Raw genomic sequence first — 7,206 nt, 5'->3', positions numbered from 1 at the left:
AGTGTTGAAAACAAAGAAAAAAAGAAACCCTTATGGAGAGCAATGATCAACTGATTACCACAGCCTCTGGTGCTAGCTGAGAAGTGACTAATTTAGGCAGGAAAAGTTCAGATTGTGTATCAGGGATTAGCATCTGCATGATACAACTTTCTGTAATGTGATATCCAAAGTCTTCTGTCTTGTAAACGATTCAGTAAATGAACTTGACATTTACCTGAATACAGATCTCTTTTCTCATTAGCTATTAATTTCTAGTTGAAGTAGTAGCTCCTGCAGTTAATAGCAGCATTCTCACCTGCAAATGCTAAGAAGTTAACCAAATTCAAACCATTTAATTACTTACCACACTTTTTGCAATTACAAGTATTGTTAATACAATATCATTACTGTCTTGGCTGTAATAAAGATTACAAAGAAATATTTTCCCTTTAAATTTGTAATATTAAGTAGCTACAAAACCATTTTCTATTTCTTTGTTTTGAGACCTTAGTAGCCACAGGGAAAAAATATGAAAAAGCCTAAACCAATTCCTCATTTCAATCAATCTTCAGCTATTTTCACAATTAAGAAAGCAAGCAATATAATGCTTGCAATTAGTTCCTTGGTCCTGCTGAGATGCATCATTTTATCCTAGGGGAGCACGTATCTTGGGAAACAGTTCTATTTAATTTGCAACCATAATCAAGTGATGTGATTTTACTGATGTGGGAAAAGTATATGAAGTTTATTTACAAATGGATTTCAGCAGGATGTGGCTCGCAACCTTGGGTAATCACACTGAAAGGGTTTACAACTATTTCTGTGAGTAAAATGAGTGGGATTTTCTATAGCTCTGATCCACTGCTAAATAGCTCAAAACTTCCATTAATGTTGTTTGTCACCAGTTTCTCAAGAGGTTTTTTACTCTCATTTGCTGTGCTAACCTAAGACCCACAATTTTGCTAAGGCCCTACACAATAGAGTAGGTAGCAGTAATTACTACTATTGTTTTCTTTTAGTATTTTTTACTTTTCTGCTAACATTATCTGCTTGGCATTAAAACACCCCAATGGTTTCAGATCAGAGATAGCTTGACATTTCTCAGATGTGGACAAGGAAGAAGACCCAAGATTTGCTTAGGGGGCACTGCAAACTGCTTATAGTGGTATCTACTGTCAGAAGACCACCTCCAAAGCTCTCCCAAAAGCTGTGCTCCCATGTGTCAGAGCAAGGCAAATTCCATGGGGAAAGGCTGGGCTACAGTCCAGCTAATATTTAGTTAACTTAGGTTGTGATACATTTTGAGGGAGCATTATAGACAAGAAATCCTTTTGTCTGGACCAAGGTCAGCTGTCCACTGCTGTGCTTTCCTACCTTTGAGAAGGAATCAGAGCAGATGGGAGTTTTCAACTCCAGTTAGGTAGGAGAAGATTAAGGTTTCCTGTGATTTAGTCTCATCCTGGCTATGCAGCAGAAATAGAAAATTCCTATGCTCTTGGAAGAAACTTCATCTAATAGCCTTCATTGACCCTGTTGGTATCATGTGTAATACAATCTATTTTTATCATGTGATCTGTAAAATCATCCTGAAAGTGCAATACAAATTCAGGGTGAGGGGGTAGGTGGCTGCAGGAGGGCACTGGGAAATCAGGTCTAATTATAAGGCTTTAGTCATAATTCAATCTTCAGGTGCTTCACCTGAGAATTTGAAGAGTAATGTCCAAAACTATCACTCATGAGATATGGCCATGAATCTGATAACTACTACACTGAAGATATGCAGTGCAAACAAGAAAGTGTCAATAGCTTATTGGAATTGAGGAATTGTTCTTAATGGCTGCAAAACTCCATCTGCTTTCACAGTGTGAACAGCAGAAATTATGGTGCTATCTATGCCATCCATTTCCTTCTCCTCAGATGCATTATAATAGCATCTAAAGAAAGAACTAGCCAGCACATGGTTTTCTATATTATGCAAACTGAACTTTTCAAATCCATGAAGGATGTCAGCAAAAGTTGTCAGTCTTGTACACGGATCATTACCAGTTTTGAAAGGTGAGACTCAGAACTGAAGATTGTAGGTTCTCTCTCCCTCCATCCCTTTCCTTTTCTTCTCCCTTCTCCCCTGCCTTTCTCATTTATTTTCTTTTTTCTTTTATTCTTTCTATTTCTTTACAATAAGAGCAGAGTTTTAGAAGACAACATAAAAGTCTGATAAAGGACAATTCTTCAGAGAAATCATTTAGGAGAGAGGAAAATGCTTTTTCTATTGTTATGCATTCAAGCAAGTGCTACAGTAAACAAGAGAGTTTTATACTGTTTACTTCTGCTGAGCCAAATAGCAAAAACTAGCAAATGTTTGTGGCTTAGATATTCCAGACTTAGTCTGGAATCCTTATGTTGCGTAGCTTTAGTGCATATGCTTGCCACTTTATGTTTGTTTTCCTAGCTACACTCATGACGTGCACAGATGAAGATGGACATTATATAGCATGAATTATGATATTTGGGGTGAAGAACAATGTATCTCAGTGATGCTCTGTTTACTGTAAAGGCTGAACCTCTTTGCATGATAAATCCCAGTGAATTTTGTGTTAAATCCCACTTATAACAAAAAGATTGTTTCATTTTTAAAGAAAACCAGCTGGCCTGAAGGTCCAACTTCTGGATTTTAACACAAGGTTTGAACATTTTTTCATGCTTACTTACTCAAAGGCCTATATCCAAAGAAAAGTTTGTGAATCTGACTGCCTGCTTAGTCCTGGAAATGCTAAATTACTCAGACTCTTCAGATTGATTCCTAATTTAGCCATCTCTGAATGTCTGAATGTCATCTCTCTGGGGTGCAGAACCACTGTCCAGCTACAGCAAGACATTCTCAACCTCAGCTGCATGGGGTGAAGGTCTTTCCCTGTCTCTCCCTGTGCCTTGGGGGAGTATCAGTGGGAGAAGGCAAAAGTGTTGTAATGGTTCCAGGTGCCAGGCCCAGGCCTTTCCCTCACTGATTGCTCATGCTACGGGCTTACAGCTGTCCTTTGAAGGCTCACGGTTTTTTCTTTGTTGGCTACAGTTTGTCAGGAGAAGAATGCATCTTATATCCTGGTAACATCAACAGCTGCGGGTTCAAGTCAGTCAGTGTTTGAAGAAGCATCACAAAAGAAGTTTTCATTCTTCCTGTGTTTTCGGAGGATGATGGAGGATGGAAACAGAAATCTCTAAGTGAAAAAAAGCAGGTTGCACAAAACCAGCAATCATGAATCAATGCCTGAGAGCAGAGTTTCAGGCACATCCTTTTCATTAGCTTTTTTCTTTTTTTTTGATGGTTTGGGTGTATCAGTTTGCTGGTCCTTCAGCCCCCATGTGGTACCTATTATTCTTCACATCTTGTACAGGAGTTTCAAGAACTTAGGACAGGAATCTGAAGTTCACTCTTGAGCCTGACACCCAGGTTTCCACATTTGCCCCAGCTGGACATGGCAGAACCTGAGGACCTTCATCAAATGATGACCAACTGAAATGCTTGGAAGTGACTCTTCCAGCCACCCTCATGGGTCTGCTCCAGCACCCTGACCTAAAATGTTTCTTCCTGACTTCAAGGGGCACTGAATCAGGTACTAGGCACTCAGGAACTATTTTGCCCAGGTACATGCATTGCTTTCTGATGTTCTAAAGGAGCATCAAACTGAAAGTGTTTCTTCTGTGTTTGTAGAAGAACCTGGCAGAGAACAGAACTTTGACTGCTTTATAAAGCTAAAAGACCTTTTCTCCTCTTTTCATTATTTTAAAAGTGGACTTTTTTGATATCCAGTAAGCTTAAATTATTCTCAGCAGGTACTCTTCTCTGCCATGTATATAGTGTCTGGAGAGATTATAATAATAAAAAAAGGGTTTAAGAAATCTCAAGCACTTTTATTGAAAGAACCTTTCTTCAAAGACCACAAATTTAGCTCGTTTATTTATCAGTAAACACATGTTGGACTGTGCAGTGTTTGGGAAATATTTATTTTTAAAATACTAGGTCAGTGCTGTAAAGGAAAGTTGTACAGAAATCAAACATTGAGCAGGTAAGGTAACATGCAACACCTTCCAAAAGCACAAGCAAAAGTATTAAGGAATAACATTGACAAAGAGTTCAGTAGTTGTTAAAAACCGTCAATCTTCAAATCAACTTTGCAGGGACAAATAACCGAGCTGATAGCTGAAGTTAGAATTTATCACTAATGGTTGCAAAGCAATCTGATATCTGTGCAGACCTGACCACTGGGGGATATCCTCAGGCCAGGAGCATTGCTGCAGCTGGGTGTCACCATCAGGCCAACCAGCATCCTACTGCTGGCTGCCAGTGGCAGGGCAGGAGAGAGGGTCAGGACTAAACCCTGTCCATCTAAGGGGTCACTAGAAGCATTCCCGTCCTGCCAGCAACTGCATGTAACATAAACCAGTCTTTCGATCCTTGTAATCAGTATGCAAAGTGGTGTGGTGTCTACCCTTAATCAAAAAGTTGTAAGGGTATAAGGCATCTTTTTTTCACTACACTCTTCCTGAGCTGCTGTGCTTTTCAGCAAGCCCTCAGGCTATAGTCTGGTTGACTTTAAACAAGCAAGACCCTTGCAGTAAACAAACACAGATATTTCATTTTATAAATACATAAGGGGATTTATACAGCAAGATTGAGCTGATTATCTGATTGTAGTAACAGAACAGTCAAGAAGCTTTTTCCAGGGTTTGCTTGTTTTGTGGTTTCTGGTGATCGAAAAGCACATCTTCCAAAAGCAAAGTGAAACTATATTAAATATAGCATGGCCATAGAAAAGGAGAACAAAGACCTGGCACATCTCCCATAATGAAGTAGATGGCAAAGGTTCCATTTAATTCAGCAGGAATGGGACCACAAATAAATAGTAAGTCATAAATACTACTTGCATACTAACATGGTAGACTAATTAGATTGAGACAAAGAAAAATTCACACCATTGTATATGAAAATGATGCACAAAACAATTTACAAATAGTTAAAGTAATCATCATATATTAATCAGCTCTTAATTACAGATGCATTTCCATCATTTTTTACAATACTCACAAACTCTGGACAAAGCAATGAATACAACAGGGGCTTGTGAAGAGCATGTGTTCTGCTGGCAGTCAGCTTTTGCACTGTGCCTACTGTCAAGAGCCAAATCTGTGGGTACCCAGCCAATCATTGAGTACCCAGAGAGCCAACCGCTTTGAAATTCCCTTTTTCTTGAATTTCAGCGCTCTCAGGTAAGGAAGTTCTAGCAATATTGATCTCTGCACTGCAGAGTTGTTATTTTTTCACTTAAAAGGTTCTTAAAAGCTTTAAAAATAAGTTAGCAATAGTAACAATTCAGCTCAAAGATTGTGTCTGATCCATTCCTTAAACTTTAGGCAAAACAAGGGAAAAAAAATCCTTGCTGTACCTTACATTCCCACTACTACCAACTGATTTATTCATGACTGGTTTACTTACAGGATACAATCTCTCAAAAATATCATTTTTCATCATTTCATTTTTGTCACTAGTTTGATACATTATGACAGCTAAGATGCTGGTCACTGCATTTCATTTTGATAACTTATAAATACACATAGCCCAACAGATTACTTTCTTTACTTTACATATCCCTCCCTTCCCTCTTTACATATTATCCACTGCACACACAGATTGTAGTGAAAATAAATGACTTTTAAAAGTACATCCTTCATTAATCGATTGAGTCTTCTTTTCAGTATACTAAGATACTTCGTCGTGCTGCCTGTCATGAAAAGATACTGTAGGGAAATTCTGTGGTCTGTAGTATGTGAGAGTTCAGATGTGATGAGCCTTTCTTATCATATTATCTATCATACTATGAATAAGCCAAACAGTAAAGCAAATAAACCTCTGGAAATTATCCGGCACAAACTGAACTTCAGCTCACATTGAAAATGGTATCACTTACTACGGTTGACAACTCTTCAAGAATTCTCTTAAATGATCGGCATGATTATTTTCTCTCATGAAGATACACAACTTGGAGAGAAAATACAGGTGTCAAAGCATGATTTCACAGAACAGTGCATTCATGTAATATTCAAGGCTGAGGTTAAAACAATCAATTCCATGTTTTGAACATTAATAACACTGGGGGACTGCTCATAAGCAGTTAACAAATTTTCTCTGGCTGAACAACAGTTGCCACATGATTATAATACTGGTGATTCTTTGCACAGCAGACCAGTGGAGACTGAAAATATCATGTCCACTAGGAGTGGTAATCGTAAAGCCACAAAGAGAAATGTCTCCCTTTTGCATGTTTTATTAAAAATTAAAAAACAGTTTTACACACAGAAAAAGAACTATTACAAATTGGGGGAAGAAAAATGAGTCTGTTCCATTTAAAAAAAAAAAAAGTTTGTTCAGTGATTTAAAGCCAAAACATTTCACCACAAGGACGTAAATCACTGAAGAACATTACCCAGGGATATTGTGCCATCTATGTTGTGGAGATTTTTCAGGATGTGACTAGACAAATCCCTGAGCAGCCTGGTCTGAATTCAGTACTAACCTTGCTTACAGCAAGAGTGAGATGGCCTTCTGAGGTCCCTTCTACTTGAAATATCCTACAGTTCATTGTTTCCACTGCTCTTGAATGATCTGGGAATTACTGACAGAACCGGAATGGTGATACATGGGAACTTTAACAAGCTTTCTCTTAGTTGGATCTCCTCTCCATGACTGCAGGACCAAAGGCCTAGATAAACCATGTGCTCCTTCTTTCTGTGCTGTACATCCTTCTGGGAAGACACCATATGATATAATCCAAGACCTGTACCTGGGATTAGCTACTTGCATAAACACTTCCCTTTAGTACCTGATTAAGTTAGTCTTCATTTAGCCAGGTGTTGCATATCTGTAACCATAATCATTACCACAGGGGTTTCGTTAACATTCTTTGCACAGTGGCATCTCCTGATTGGCCTAGTCAGGGACATAGCCCTGTTTTGCAAGCACTGCATAAAAATCACCAAAGAAAGAAAAAGAAAAGGGAGGTAGCCAGTCTATATAGATAGCAAACTCAGGCTGAAAAGTGTGGTGGTGCTTACACACAGCAGTTATTTACACAAAAACTTCACTAAAAAAAGTGCTTCTTTAATAACTAATTGCAACTGAATCTGCAACTTAAAGCTAATAGAAGTAAACTACACTGTATTCTGGCATTATAG

Source organism: Pezoporus flaviventris, unplaced genomic scaffold (assembly GCF_033815535.1).
Source record: "Pezoporus flaviventris isolate CSIRO_AGI_PZ_B2104156 unplaced genomic scaffold, CSIRO_AGI_Pfla_v1 ptg000045l, whole genome shotgun sequence".
In the NCBI taxonomy this organism is placed as follows: Eukaryota; Metazoa; Chordata; class Aves; order Psittaciformes; family Psittacidae; genus Pezoporus; species Pezoporus flaviventris.
The sequence above is the reverse complement of the archived record's forward strand: the minus strand, read 5'-3'. Positions refer to the sequence as shown.